Consider the following 15,435-nt stretch of genomic DNA (forward strand, 5'->3'; position numbering starts at 1 on the left):
ATTGTGATAGAGTCATAATCATATCATTTAAATAATTTTAATTAATCAAAAAAATTAATTAGCTAATTATTGCTTGGCGCACCAAGACTTTAAATATCACAATAATATATATATATATATATATATATATATATATATATATATATATATATATATATATATATATATATTGGATAACGTGTTTTTTCTTATTTCTTTTTGAGTTAAAATAATTCTATGCATATCTACTTTTAGAAATTTGGTGTAGAATTATGTCGCTTTGAAGTTTGATTGTAGTATTTCTACTTTCCCTTGTTTTCTTCTATCTTTTGTAAACTATATTTATGCAGTACTTTATTCTTTTGTGTAGAAGATCCCTGGTTTATATTTAATAAGAGTAACATTTCTTATGTACCATTATCTTATTTTCATTATTAACTTACTCTTAGTCTTCTAGGACTTGTTTTATACAGTTACTATATCTCTTTTGTGTAGAACTTTGTCTTATTTGACATATCAATTAAAGTTTATATGTATTTTTGAGTTTTTTCTCAATAATTGCATTTGCATATCAATGTCTACATGCTTTTACTCCTCTTATAATTTTGATATGGTTATCTTACTTTAGATACTCAGTCATCCCGAGTACTAATTTTTTTTAGATTCATTCATTCGCAGTGTCCATTAGCTATTCATATCTGTGAGATCTCTATATTATATATATTTACCTGACTTTGCTTATTTGCCTTTATTTTTACATACTTGCCTGTTTTATTTTAATTATTAACTAGATTTCATACTGTGTATAGTATGCTTTCTTCCAAGGGAAATCGTTCCGAAGAAGAATTTCGGAAGACAGAATTCTTCAACAATGTATATCTGAATATATTAGATGTATTGCCCCTTTATTATTATTTTTTTTTGTTATTGCTCTTACTTATAATACTTATATTATATTATTTTTGTCATTGGGTAATATTCATTTATATTCCCCTGAGTGCTTCTCTCAAAAACTGTATATATTATAATTATTAAATTTTTATTATAAACTTTATGCTACACCATTTTACTGGTTACTTTATAACAGTACCTTATTTCATTTCATTTCAATAAATACTAAAATTCATTGAGTAATTTTTTATTTTTCCAGAGGTATTCTCTGTATTAATTTATTAATGGTAAATTAATAATTTCAGTGTGATGAATACTACAATTCATTGGGTATTGTTTTTTTTTTATTTTCCCCAGAACATTTGAAAATAATTATTGTGTTATGATATATTTTTTTAATATAACAAATTTAAGTTTGCTGGTACTACAATTCGTTGCGACGTCTTCAATCTTCCTGAGTTATAGATACTCTAAATTTTTTATGATCAATATTTTGTTATTATATTCATTACTTGATTGCTTTATTATAAGTATTTATTTTTGATTTGTTCCTACAGATATTACTACTGCATATACTTATTCCAGGGTAGAACATAGTGTTTTTGTTTACTTTGGGAAAAATTTCTCAGTTGTGCTCGAAATTTTTCTGATGGGTGGTAGGAGTGTGTAAAATTATAAACGTCACATCTATATTAATTTATATTTAAATATATATTTTATTTTAATTTGTTCTTATCCTTAACCTTCAGTTTTATTTACTATTTGTTTCTTTAAAAAATAGTTGGCGCCCTCTCTCTTTCTGTCCGGCAGACTAAATATTTTGTTCTATTTTGACCAGAAAAGCTAATTTCATCATAGACATATGTTCTATGGCATCTGTGCTATACTTCATTGTAGTCACTCCCCACTAATTTAGTCAATTTACTTTTCTAACGTGGTGGGATATTTTTTTTATGTGTAGTTGAAATTTATAAAAGAAGGAAATATGAAATAAGGTTCATTTTATGGTCTGCAGAAATCTCTTTATGTTTATGGGATAATTTATTAAATAAAATGATGGAACCACATATGAAACCCACTAACTAAGACTGCAGCTGTCTTTAAGACAACTCAAATGGCAAACACCTAAGGCCTACCCACATAACCTGGTGGCAACAACATCCTATATAGAAGCAAGCAACCTATCGATACCATAAGTATCATGTCATTTTATTTTAAAGCTATAGGCAGAGTCTGCTTGTGTAAACTAAGTATCATTATTTTGTTTTATGCTAAATAAATATGATTAGTTAATTCATTGTTTTATTTGTTACCAACTGAATTTTCATTGTTTAATTCATAGTTTAAGACAAGATGGATTGTCTTATCTTGATACCTCTCCGTCTCTTTCCGTTTAGTTCTTTTCTTAGTACTCTTTTTGCATTTCTCTCATCATCCATCCTTTTTACGAGTCCTAACCAACTCAGTCATTCACTTCGTATTTCTTTTATGATAGTCGGTCTATTAAATATTCTATTTATTTCGTAGTTTATTCTTATACGCCATTTCCCATTCTCCTAGTTAGGTCCATATATTTTCCTTAAAATTTTGCTTTCTAATCTAAGAAGTTGTTCCTCTTGTTCACTGGTTAAAGTCCATGTTTCTGATGCATACGTTACTACGGGTTTCATAACTGTTGTGTATATTTTTATTTTTGGGTTAATAGATACTAATTTTGACTTTATAATAATCTATAGGCTATAGAAGCATTTGTTTCCAAGTGAAATTTCTCGGCTACCTCATCACGGTTTTTATTTCCTTCTATAACTATTGATTCTAAATATTTAAAATACTCTACTTCTTAAAATTTTTGCCCGCTTACAGATACATGAGTGCCTTTCATTTGTACTTTTTCCCGAGTAGTTTTCATGTACTTTGTCTTTGAGACCATAACTTCTATACCCATAGTATGTGACGCTTAATTAAAATATGTATAAATTATAAATCTTTTCTAGGTTTTTTAATCTTTAGCTAATTATGTCTATATCATCTATGTAAGCTATGTCGTGGTTAATTTTTGTAAATATTGTACCTTCTCTATCTATAGGAATTTTCCTGATAACTTGTTCCAACGCCAGGTTAAAAAGCGTTGTAGATAATGCATCTCTTTGTATTAGATCTTCATTGGTATTAAATTTATCGGACAGTTGATTTTGGATTCTTACTTTTGCTTGGGTGTTGGATAATTACTTTGTAATTATTGAGTTATACACTTGTTTGAAATCTACAAAAAGATGAATCAATTCGGTATTCCGATTCTGACCTGATCGTGCTACCAGCAACTGGTTTCACAAATAGCTCTGAAATATTAATAGTAAAAACCGATAATTAACAAGTGAAAATTATTACTAAAGTGATTATAGTGATTGTTTAAGTGCAGGAAATCATACGTGAGTAAAGAAAACTTTGATTTTGTTTGATTGCATGATAATAAACTGAATAAATTATTGTCCTAACTAACCTAACAATTTGGTTAGAATAAAAAGAGCAATTATCAAAATCTGGTTGCTCATCAACTTTTAAATAAAACAGATCCGTACTCAGCCGAATTGATGAAACCGAAAAATCGAAAACGACCAAAATGAATAGTAATAACGGCAATGTTATTATTGAGACTGAGAACTCACCAAACACTAAAAATACTTCACAGCATTGATTCACTCACCAACAGCTTTTCCTAGCAAAGATCAGGCAATAATTGTCTTTTCTTCAATAGAGGGCCTCAAATTACAAGATTATTTATTAGAACTCGGACCACTTGTAGATCCAAAAAACATAATTTTTTCATCCCGAATTTCAAACAACCGTGTTTGTGTATACTTATTAAGTAAATCAGCTGTAGAAAATTTTTTAAAACAACATCATTCTATTAAGATTAATAACACAGTAATACCAGTAAGAAAGCTAGTTACCCCGTCACAAAGACTTGTTCTATCCAACGTAAGTCCCACAATTCCACATAATTTATTGGAAACCGAGTTAAAAACTATTGGATTACAGCTAATGTCACCCCTTACATTTTTACGAATTGGAGCAACCGATCCAGCGTATAGTCACATACTTAGTTTTCGAAGGCAGGTCTACATTTCTCCTCCAGAAGATAGTTTCCAAATTCCCGATACATTAGAAATTAATTATGATGACTTGAAATATCGCATATTTTTTATAACAGATACATTATGCCATAAGTGCAAGCAACCAGGTCATTTTGTATCTCAATATGCCGGCCTCCAACTCCAAACTTCAACTTCTTCATATACTAGATCACAACAACAAAATTCCTCTCTAAACCATTCCTTAGACAGCAATAATTTAAGTGAGTCTATATCAAATACTACTAACCCTGAAATGATATGTGAACAAACACCAATTACTCCTACATTTAATAATCCGATAACTAAACCTACGATCTCCAAACGAAATTTATCTGAAATTGCAACACCTAGCCCAGGAGATACACCAGATATTACTAATTCCTCAGAACCAATATCTTACTTTCCAACACCTGTTCCAAAAGTTCCAAAGAAAAAGTTGAAGTCGAAAGAAAAGGCCTCATTAGAATTTCGAGAATTGCCCCAAAAGATAACCAATTTTATTGACAATCACAATCCCAAGTTCCCACTCGATAGTCAACAATTCACTGATCTGTTAAAGAACATTCACGGTAGTAGTGATGCATTAAGCATTGCTAAAGACATATTCCTACATATTCCTACATATTCCATCTCTTATAGAAATGATAAATGCAATACATACCCAGGCTGAAGATCGAAATATGAAAATTAAATTTACTAAACTAAGTGAAAAATTAACTAAACAACTGCTCGAACATGTTGGTTCATCTGACTTAGACAGTGATATATCTCAAAACTAATTATTTAAATAAAAATATAATTCATGTCTAATAATATTTTACAGTGGAATTTAAACAGTTTTCACACCCGCCTACCCTTATTTCAGGTAGTTTTTAGGAAATATTCACCTGATATTATATGTCTTCATGAAACTAATTTTAAAGACAACAATGCGTTAACTTGAAGTCATATAATGTTTACTCTCAAAATAGACAGACAAATCATGCTAGTGGCGGTGTTGCGATATATACTAAAACCGATTTACAAGTAAACAGAATCACAATTAATACAAACTTAGAGGCAATAGCAGTAACAATAACAATAGATACTAATCCAAAAATGAACATATGTAACATTTATATTCGCCCGAACCAAAATATCCAAGGAAATGAACTTTCCGACTTAATTATGCAAATTGCATTACCAAAATTAATTCTTTGGGACTTTAACAGCCATAATCTTCTATGGGGTTCCAAAAAAACAACTAAAAATGGAAAGTTATTAGCAAACGTAATCAATAGCATGAATTTAACAGTAATGAACGACGGAGCTAAAACTCGTTTCGACGCAGCTACGTGAAATTTTTCAGCTATTGACTTTTCTAAATCTATTTCTGACCCATCGACGTTACTAAATCACACATGGCAAACCGTAGACGATTTATATGGAAGTGATTATTATCGAATAATAGTAACAAAAATTTCCAACCCCACAACAAAAACCAATCCTTTGCAAAAGTGGAAAATTTAGCAAGCCAACTGGAACATTTTTAAAACAGAAATTACTGAAGAAATATCGAATATCCCTATAATTGAAGAAGACATAAACTTAACTTTAAAATTGTTTAATAACTTAATCACTGAAGCCGCCACAATTGCAATGGGAAAGACAAAGTATATAACAAAAAACAAAGTTGTTCCCTGGTGGATGGAAGAGTGTAAATTGGCAATAAAACAAAGTAAAAAAGCATTAAATACTTTTAAAGACATAAAACCAATGAGAACTTAATAGAGTTAAAGAAAAAAAGGAGACATGCAAAATTAATTACTACCAGAACTAAAAAAGAGTCTTGGAAAAAATACGTTCAAAGTATTAACAGGAATACAAACATGTCATCAGCATGGAAAAAAGTCAAGAAGATATCTGGCGTCAATACACAAAATGGAATAAAATACCTAGAACGAAATGGAAACCTAATTAATAAAAACAAAAAAATTGTAGAAGAATTAGCTGAAACATACAGACAAGAATCATTATAACATTTCATTAATACAAATGAAAATTACAACAATACTTTTTTACGATATCGGGAAGAAGAAGAAGCAAATCCAATAGAAATTATGGCCAATAACGAGGATATAAATACTCCAATTAATAAAACAGAAAAATTAGAACCAATCCAAATGTTAAAAGACACATCACCAGGTATAGATGACATACCCGCAATATTCTTAAAACAGTTACCTAACGAAGCTTTAGACTTCCTATTGAATCTTTTCCTTGAAGCTATTGTCATCCCTATACTAAAACCTAACAAACCGGCTACAGCAGCAGAATCATATAGGCCAATATCACTTACATGTTCTACTTGTAGAAACTACTTGAGAAAATATTAAATAATAGACTTATGTGGCATTTGAAACATCACAATTTACTTATACCGGAACAAGCTGAATTTCGTCCTTTGAGATCTACTATAGACAATCTTTTACATTTAGAAAGTCAAATTAATGAAGCTTTCTGTAACAAACAGAAATGCATAGCTGTTTACTTTGACATCCACAAAGCATTTGACTTAGCATGGCGACACAGCATACTAACAAAGCTGCAGACTTGGGGAATTCAAGGAAACATGTTGGCATTTTTGAATAACTTTCTAAATGAACGCAAATTGTCAGTACGTAGTAATGGAGAACTTTCTAGTATTAAGTCTCAAGACAATGGAACACCACAAGGATCTGTAATAATTAGCCCTACACTTTTTTTAATAGCAATGAATAATGTTATAAAAAATCTCAAGAGACCTGCACACTCTAGATTATATGCTGAGAATATGATAATGTTTATCAAAGGAAACATTAACTCGAAAAATAAATATTAACTCGATGGTCAAACTTTTACAAGAAGAACTAAATAAAATCGAGAGTTGGTCTAATAGGAGTGGATTCTATTTTTCAGCTGACAAGACACAATATATTATTTTTTCCAAAAAGTCTACTCACACTAACATACCTGCCTTAAAATGCAACACAAAGTTTTTAAAACGAAGTACAGAGATAAAATATTTAGGCATAACATTCGACGAAACTTTAAGTTGGAAACCACATATTAAAAAATTGGCGATATCATGTCAAAATGGTATAAATCTTCTTAAATGTTTAGCCAACAAACAATGGGGTGCTGACAGAGATACATTATTACTGTTGTATAGAAGCCTAATCCGATCAAAATTGGACTACGGATGCATTGTATATTCTTCAGCGTCGAAGTCAAATTTAAAAATCTTAGACATTATACACAACAATGCATTACGCATAATCTCTGGAGCTTCTAGAACACCTCCTGTTGTAAGCCTCGAGTGGAAACTTGGAGAGCCATCATTGCATGAACGACGGAAATTACTTAGTCTATCTTACGCTTCAAAACAATCATCACTACAACCTGACAACCATTTTCTTACTCAGTCATCGTTATCAAATATCAGTATAAGAACACATTAACCATTTTAATTAAGGATCAAAAACATTTTAAACTCTATTGAAATTTTTAACTTTCCCTCAACACATTCAGCAAACGTAAACACACCACCTTCCTGGTTAATACCTGTGCCTACTTTAAATTTAGAACTATCATCATATCATAAATCTGAAACTAATCCACAAATATTTATAAGCAATTATAATAAAATACTTTCTTCTTTCCCTGAATATATCCAAGTTTACACAGGTGCATCTAAAACAACTTCTGGTGTAGGATCATCATTTGTTATAAGAGACATAATAAAAAGTTTCAAATTGCCCACAGAATCCACTGTGATAACTGGAGAATTGTATGCAATATACAGAGCTCTAAATCACATACAAACAGTCAAACCAGATAAATTACTTATTATTACTGACTCAATCAATTCCCTCCATATACTGTCAAAAATGTACACTTTCAACCCGATTGCTAAATTAATTAAAAACAAGATGCAGCAGCTGGAAAACAAAACATTAGTCTTCGTGTGGGTACCATCACATATAGGCATTAAAGGAAACGAACTAGCTGATAAAAATGCTCGGGAAACAGCAAATTCCTCAAATATCAGACCGATAATAAAACCATTAGCAGAAGATCTCAATCCGTACTTTAAACAAAAGCTGATATTGGACTAAATGTTGGGAAGAAAAATCCTCAAAGTTAAAAGAAATTAAACCAAATTTTGGACGATGGACTAACAACGTCCCTAGCCGTTTCCTTCAGGTTGTATTAACCAAACTCCGATTAGGACACAGCAAACTCACACATGAATATAATCATAAAGAAAGAACCTCAACCGAAATGTACGAGTTGTGACGTGCCGTTAACAGTGAAACACGTATTAACGGAGTGTCTCAAATATAGTGCTGAAAGACTAACTAATAAACTTCCATCAGTTATAAGAGATATTTTTAGTGAGTGTACCAGTGAAAATATTGTGAAATTTTTAAGAGACTGTAACATATTGAACCACATATAAGTATGTTATTTATTTGTTATTTGTAATGATTATTGTTTACATTAAATTCATCAACTAATAACCAATATGGTTGATGCGGCTGGCTTTAAATAAAAAAAAATTCGGTATTCCGCTCGTAGAATTTTTCATACGTTTGCCTTATTGTAAATATTTGGTCTATAGTTGACCTACCTTTTTTGAATTCTCCTTCATAATCCCCTATTGTTTGTTTCATTATATTATTTAGCCTTCCTTCTAATATTTTCAACGTTTAGTAGTCATATTTTCCAGAGATTCTTGCAGTCTAACTTATCTCATTTCTTATGTATAGGGCATACCTCTGCTACCACAACAACTACAACTTCTGTCAACCTGTTTCGACTATCTAGCAATTGCAGTATTGCAATATACTAGTAAACTAAATGGAATACTAAAAGCTGTGAAAAGTCTACTCAAAAATAAAACTTTGTACACAATATGTACTTAATCTCTATCATCCACGCACTCATAAAAAACACACACTCTATAATCCACCCAATAGTTCAAGAAATCCAAAGTATAGTAATTCGTATTCAAACCAATGGAATCATAGTAACAATATTGTAGGTGTCATCACATGCCTATTCCCCATTGTATTCCAGGTAATGAAAAAACAGATCTAGCAGCAAACCAAGCCTATTCTCTAAACTTAGCAACAAAGATTGACCATTGGAAAAAAATCGATACCAAGTTAAGCGTTCTTGCTTAAGTGAAACATACAAAAAAAAATTTAATTTGATGAATTAATTTCTCTGGGTTATTCAAGCTTCATATCTTACTTCTGTATTACATTTAGATCCATAAACAAATATATTAACATATTAACATCTTAACTAAAATATCAGATTTGTAAAGCTAGTTAATGACAATATTTTCTTCTTCTAAATAATAATAATTATAACTGATTTACAAATCAATACTTTTATATGAAATCAAATTGAAATCAATACTCTTTTAAATGAAAAGTTCTTTTATACATAAAAATTAAAACAAAAAACTTCTTATGGATGGAAATATGCTATTATGATGAAAAACAGTCAATTTATGGTCTTTGATAAAAAAAACAATTTTTCTTTAAAATCTTGTGGAAATAATATTACAATGAAACTCGCAATAGTTTCTGGTGCTTTCCTCTCCTTCTCCTTCTCCTTCTGACAAGCACTTTTAATCAGGATATAAAAAAACTTCTCGAACCAGTCAATTAATTAAAGAAAATAATTTACAGTTTATCTCCCCTTCTATATGTTTGGACTTCTTCAGCACACGTAGACCACTTTTACTCAACTCTTTTTAAATTTTTTTCAAGATTTTTTTCTTATATTTATATTGTTTTGTGTGATAGCTCTGTGATATTTCATTTTTTCACTGTCAAAACTACCTAACCACATATATGCAGTAAACATTTTTGTTTTTTTAATTAATATTTGCAATGCATTAAAACACGCTATTTTTAAATTATCACAATAAAAATAAATATAACTGTATTTAGTACTCAATATTTTTATGCGCCTAATGTCATGTGCAGTCATTATTTTATTAAACAAGTAAAGAGACATAACAGATCAAAAAACTACCGCCCGATCAAATTACTTTCACACATATATAAACTTTTCACAAGAAAATATCAAAAAAATACTGGACGCTAAATTAGACTTCTATCAGCCTATAGAACAAGCTAGATTTAGATCGGGGTACAGCACTAACGACCACTTACTAGTGATAAAGAACCTGATAGAGAAGTCTGCAGAATACAACAAACCGTTGGCACTGATATTTGTCGACTACGAGAAAGCATTCGATACCATAAGCCATCAGAAAATTTAAAAGCATTGGCATAATGCCGAATAGACCATCGCTACACTAACATAATCAAATATATCTACAAAAATACCACAGCTAGCGTAAGACTATCTAAACAAGAAACAAATTAATTCTGTATACAGCGAGGAGTACGGCAAGCAGACACCGTCTCTCCAAAGCTATTCACGATGTTTTTAGAACATACCTACTTGTAAGAAGGCACATCGAGCATGGTATCAATATATATGGAGAGAAGCTCAGTTTTTTGAGATTTGCAAATGACATCGTCCTTATAGCCGATCGTATGGACGATGCAATAATATTGTTTGAAAAATTATATCACGCTTCCTTGGAGGTCGGACTAAAGATTAATATAAACAGGACGCAAATAATGACTAATATGATGCTAAATCGAAATATTGCCGTTGCTGGAAGGGATGTTGTATAGACTACATTGTATAAGTATTAAAACATTAATTTCGGTTAGACAGAGATAACCAGACATGTGAGCTCCCATATCGCATAGGATTAGCCTGGGTGGTGTTTGGTAAATTAAACTATGTATTTAAATCGGATCTACCCATATGCCTCAAAACAAAAATCATTGACCAATGTCTGTTACCTGTATTCACTTATGGAGCAGAAACAATAACACTCACAAAAAAAGATAGTGACTGAAATACAAAAAGAAATACGGAGCAGAGGACGCCCACAAACTAGATAGACAAACGACCTGAAGCGTGTTAGCAATAACTGGATGTAAGTTGCACAAGACAGAGACAGATGGAAAAAGCTGATGGAGACCTATGTCCAGTAGTGGACGCATACAGGTTGATGATAATGAATATGCGAATTTATTTGATTTATATTTATTTATTTATTTTAGCGACAAAATACATTTTAAGAAGTCAATGATGTTGATTTAGATCGCTGATCGATCACAAATAAAAAAAAAAGAGATTTAAAAAATAGTGTTAGATTGGAAATTCATAATATTACTTTAGAAATATTATCCACAATGTTCAAGAACATTGTCGTCGTCGTTGGTTCTATTACTGTCAAGGGGAAACTGGGGGACAATTTGAAGATCTAATTTAAGCGAAAAGCAATTTTGATTTGTCAAATAAACATTTTATTCTATTTTCTGACAGAAGTACTTATTTTGTACTAAATAAATTACAAACATACTTTTTGTTGTATATAATAATATTAATTCAAAACTTAAATATGTCTCTAAATGTTCCTATTAAAAAAATATTTATTCCATATTTTTGTTACTGTAAGTCATAAGCCGATAAGTGCGTTAAGCCAGTTTATTTTAGTTTATAATTCTAGTTGGGAACCATATTTTTACAATATTCAAATAAAACGTCATTTTCAAGAAGAATTCTGAATTAGTGTCATATACGAAAACGAACCTTTCATGATCTGAAAATAAAAGATACATAATTAGAAGCAAATTGGTAAATATATGCATTAGTAAATAATGGAATTTAATAAATTGCATGCAATTTGCAGTTGTCAATGCTTATCAAAATTGACTGAAAATAGTAAAAAACATATCTACCATAATTAACAAAGCAAAATTAAGTTGTCCTAATGGTAAGGCTTCCAAATAAAGTTTAATGTTGCTACTCATCAAGATAAATATAATGTCTTTTCTTGTTTTTATTTCCATCATATACCATGACGAATTGTAGACTGCATCAGTTATGTCCCTGTTCTGAAAAATTCATGTTCAAGATTTATTAATATTGTAAATAAATTTAGTAAAATTAAGATAATAAAACACAACATAACTCAGGGTGAGCCTCGACGGTATTTTTTATTTTAAGCAATTTTTACCTATTTTTTTTATTACCGCACTTAGCTGATGGGCAGTCGATAACTGTTTACATCAAATTAATGGCGTTGACAAAAATGACTTCTAAAACTATTACAAGAGATTTTATTGTTAATAACTCTTTATCGTTACTATTTAAGCAGCACAGATTTTATTAATAAGAGGAAACTAACTGAACTGAATGAGTTGAAATTATTTGCTGAGTAAATAACAAGAACCAATCGGAATAAATTAACGGTGCTCCGAATAGGTGGAGAATATACAGATCAGGTCAAAATCTTAAGGGGAGTGAGACAGGTTTGCATAATTTCACCACTGATATTCGATCTGTACTCGGAGCACATTTTTGAAGAGGCTCTAAAAGATATTGAGGAAGGCATCTCAATAAATGAAGTCAAGCTCAATAACCTGTGGTATGTAGATGATGCAATGGTATTTTTCAATACCATAAAAGGGCTGCAAAACTTAATAAACAAAATAACGGAAACAAGTAGAACATATGGACTGGATATAAACACCAGCAAAACCAAGCTAATGATCATCAGCAAGGAAAACATAACTTAAGCAAATCTGTATGTGAACCAAATAAAAATTGAACGTGTCTCACAGTACAATTACTTGGGAACTATAATCAATGAGTCGTGGGACAGTACCCAATAGATTAAATGTCTCATCGGAAAAGCAAAAAGGGCATTCTTGACTATGAGCTCTGTGTTCACGAGACATGACGTGAAGGGCCGTAAACTGCAGTATTTGGGACATATAATAAAAAATCAAGGCAGATATGAGCTACTCTAATACACTTTGCAAGGTAAAATTAAAGGAAAAAGGGCCCCAGGACGAAGAAGAATATCCTGGCTTGCTGAGAGCATGGTATAGAAAGACCTCAATGCATGTATTCTGTATAGCAACCAATAAAGTCATCATAGCCAGAATGATCGCCAACGTTCGGAATGGACAGGCACCCTAAGAAGAAGAACAAGAACCAATGAGGTCAAGGATTTAGGGGTAACCCTGCATTTCAAACTTAATTGGAATATTCGTACTAATAACATAACCAATGGGGCTACTCGACTCTTCTAGAATTGCATACGTGTTGTAGGTAAAACCTGGGGACTGAAACCAAAGGCTATATAAGATCGACAGTTACATATGGTTCAGTACTTTGGTAAAAAGGATAGTTTTGTAATTCACTGCAACCACTTTTACCACCCATCGAAGACAAGCACTTTTATGTATGACAAAACCCTTACATAATACAGGATCGGCATCTAATGAGGGTATGATAACAAGTCTCCCCTATCTGGAATTATATATTTCGAAGGTAGGCTTTTTGAGCATAAATGTATCTTTCTTTTGAGCATATATATATATATATATATATATATATATATATATATATATATATATATATATATATATTTACCTGTTGAGATATGTTCTCCCCTGCTTGACAGATAATACAAATTGCAAGAAAGAATCCTAAAAAGGTAATAATTCCTCCAATAGTATTTTCCTACAAAATGTTAAAAACAAGTTAATATTACATTGTTCTAACAATACGCAGCAAAATTATGAGCACAGAAAAAAACAAAGAAAAGATCAAACCTGGCTGCAAAAAATTAAGCTATGTTCAAATTCCCTGTTTAAATGAATCTTGTTCTACGTACTTCTCTATTGTTAAAATTTTGTTCTACGTACGTGAACCTTCAAAAATTAGTGGTATATACAAAATAAATTAAAATTTCAAATCAAAATTGTTGTTCTAAATCTCCTGATCAAAATATTCCTATCTTTTCTAAAGCAATTGTTAAAAAATGGGTTGTTAATAAATAAAAACTGACGAATGGTAAAACTATCTCTCTGATGATGAGTTGTCCAAATCCTTGTTCCTTGTAGCCTACACTATCCATTCTTAGCAGTCCCCTAGGTAATCAGCAATCTTACAACAAATTATTGCGAGCCTATCGTCTTTAATGATCTCCTTAATGCACGTATCGTTCAAATGATGCTAGCCTCTTCTCCTCTCGATAAACTGAATCTCTCGTTCCGGCCTGAACAGTGACTCTTGGAATATAAGTAGAAAAATATAACTTACAATATTTTACTGGATCAGCTCCCGTCAGATACACTTACTCCACGAAAACTCACAAACATTTACTTCTACTGCTTACTACCTCTGGAGTACCACCAGAGAACAATGACTGTTCGCCTTGAACTCTTGAAAAACAACTGATTATCTTTTCTCCCTTAAAAATCTAGCTAAACTCTCGTTCCTACATACCTATCCCACTTTTTTCAATCTCCTCCAATCAGAGTTCGTCACACTTATCCCCATCTACCATTTAGATAACAAACAACAAATTTACCTACAATTATAAATTTCCTAAAAACTATTAACATGCTAATCGGTTTCTACAAATTCTTAAGAACTAACGGAGAATTATATTTTCTAAATATTTCTATTCTATTGTCTTATTCACTGTATATCGACGTACAAGTCTATTTGGAAAACCCGCTCGCATTGTTCACGATTTCACTAAGCTCACTCACGTCACTCGAATATATTTTACAAAGAAAATCATTTATGCATATCTTTAAATTTTGTTTACTACAGGTAATCCAGGATAATGGACTTTCATTTCTTCGAAATATCTTTTATAGTTTTTTAGTTGAATTATTTGAATTATTATATTTTGTACTTTGAAATATATTAAAAGCAAACCAGTATTATTTTCAATTTTACATAGCATAACAATATATAAAGTATATACATATATTCATTTTTTCACGTTATACACACTCTTTCATTTATTTTTGTAACTTTATTCCGAATAGGAGTATTATTTACTTACGACTTAACAGTGCAATCTAGACTCTTTGCCAATAATTTAATAATTTTTGTTAAAGGAAAATATGAAAAATCCCTTTAAGCTCACCTAAAAAGTAGGTACTTCGGAAACTGGCATCTTGGATAGATTTGACTGGTCTTCAGTTGTCATCCACAAAATCAAAGGAAAGTATTAAAAAATAACGAGATTATGCCTCCCCAGAATTAAAGCTGTTTAACAAAGGAATAAAATATGTTAAAAATATGACACCGCAGATTATTCTGGAATCACCATATTTAGATATAACGTATGGGAAGTAGATATTATAACATTGTCTCTTATGTACAAGACATTGATCAGGTCCGAACTCGATTACGCTTATATTATTTACTTTTCAGCTAAACAATATTTTAATAAGATATGGTTAAATACTCGAATATGTGAGTTTTACTCGGTAAG

General features: G+C 30.9%; 1 long non-coding RNA gene across 1 annotated transcript; it reads right to left on the reverse strand.

Annotated features, from left to right (window-relative positions):
* Window positions 1-11,875: 11,875 nt before the first annotated feature.
* On the reverse strand, window positions 11,876-14,356 carry LOC140440642 (uncharacterized). The gene is made up of 3 exons (XR_011950894.1): window positions 14,244-14,356; window positions 13,572-13,661; window positions 11,876-12,025 (listed from the first exon to the last, which is right to left on the reverse strand). It is a non-coding gene; the product is annotated as an uncharacterized lncRNA (long non-coding RNA).
* Window positions 14,357-15,435: the final 1,079 nt, after the last annotated feature.

This window comes from Diabrotica undecimpunctata, chromosome 5, assembly GCF_040954645.1.
Source record: "Diabrotica undecimpunctata isolate CICGRU chromosome 5, icDiaUnde3, whole genome shotgun sequence".
Classification (NCBI taxonomy): Eukaryota; Metazoa; Arthropoda; class Insecta; order Coleoptera; family Chrysomelidae; genus Diabrotica; species Diabrotica undecimpunctata.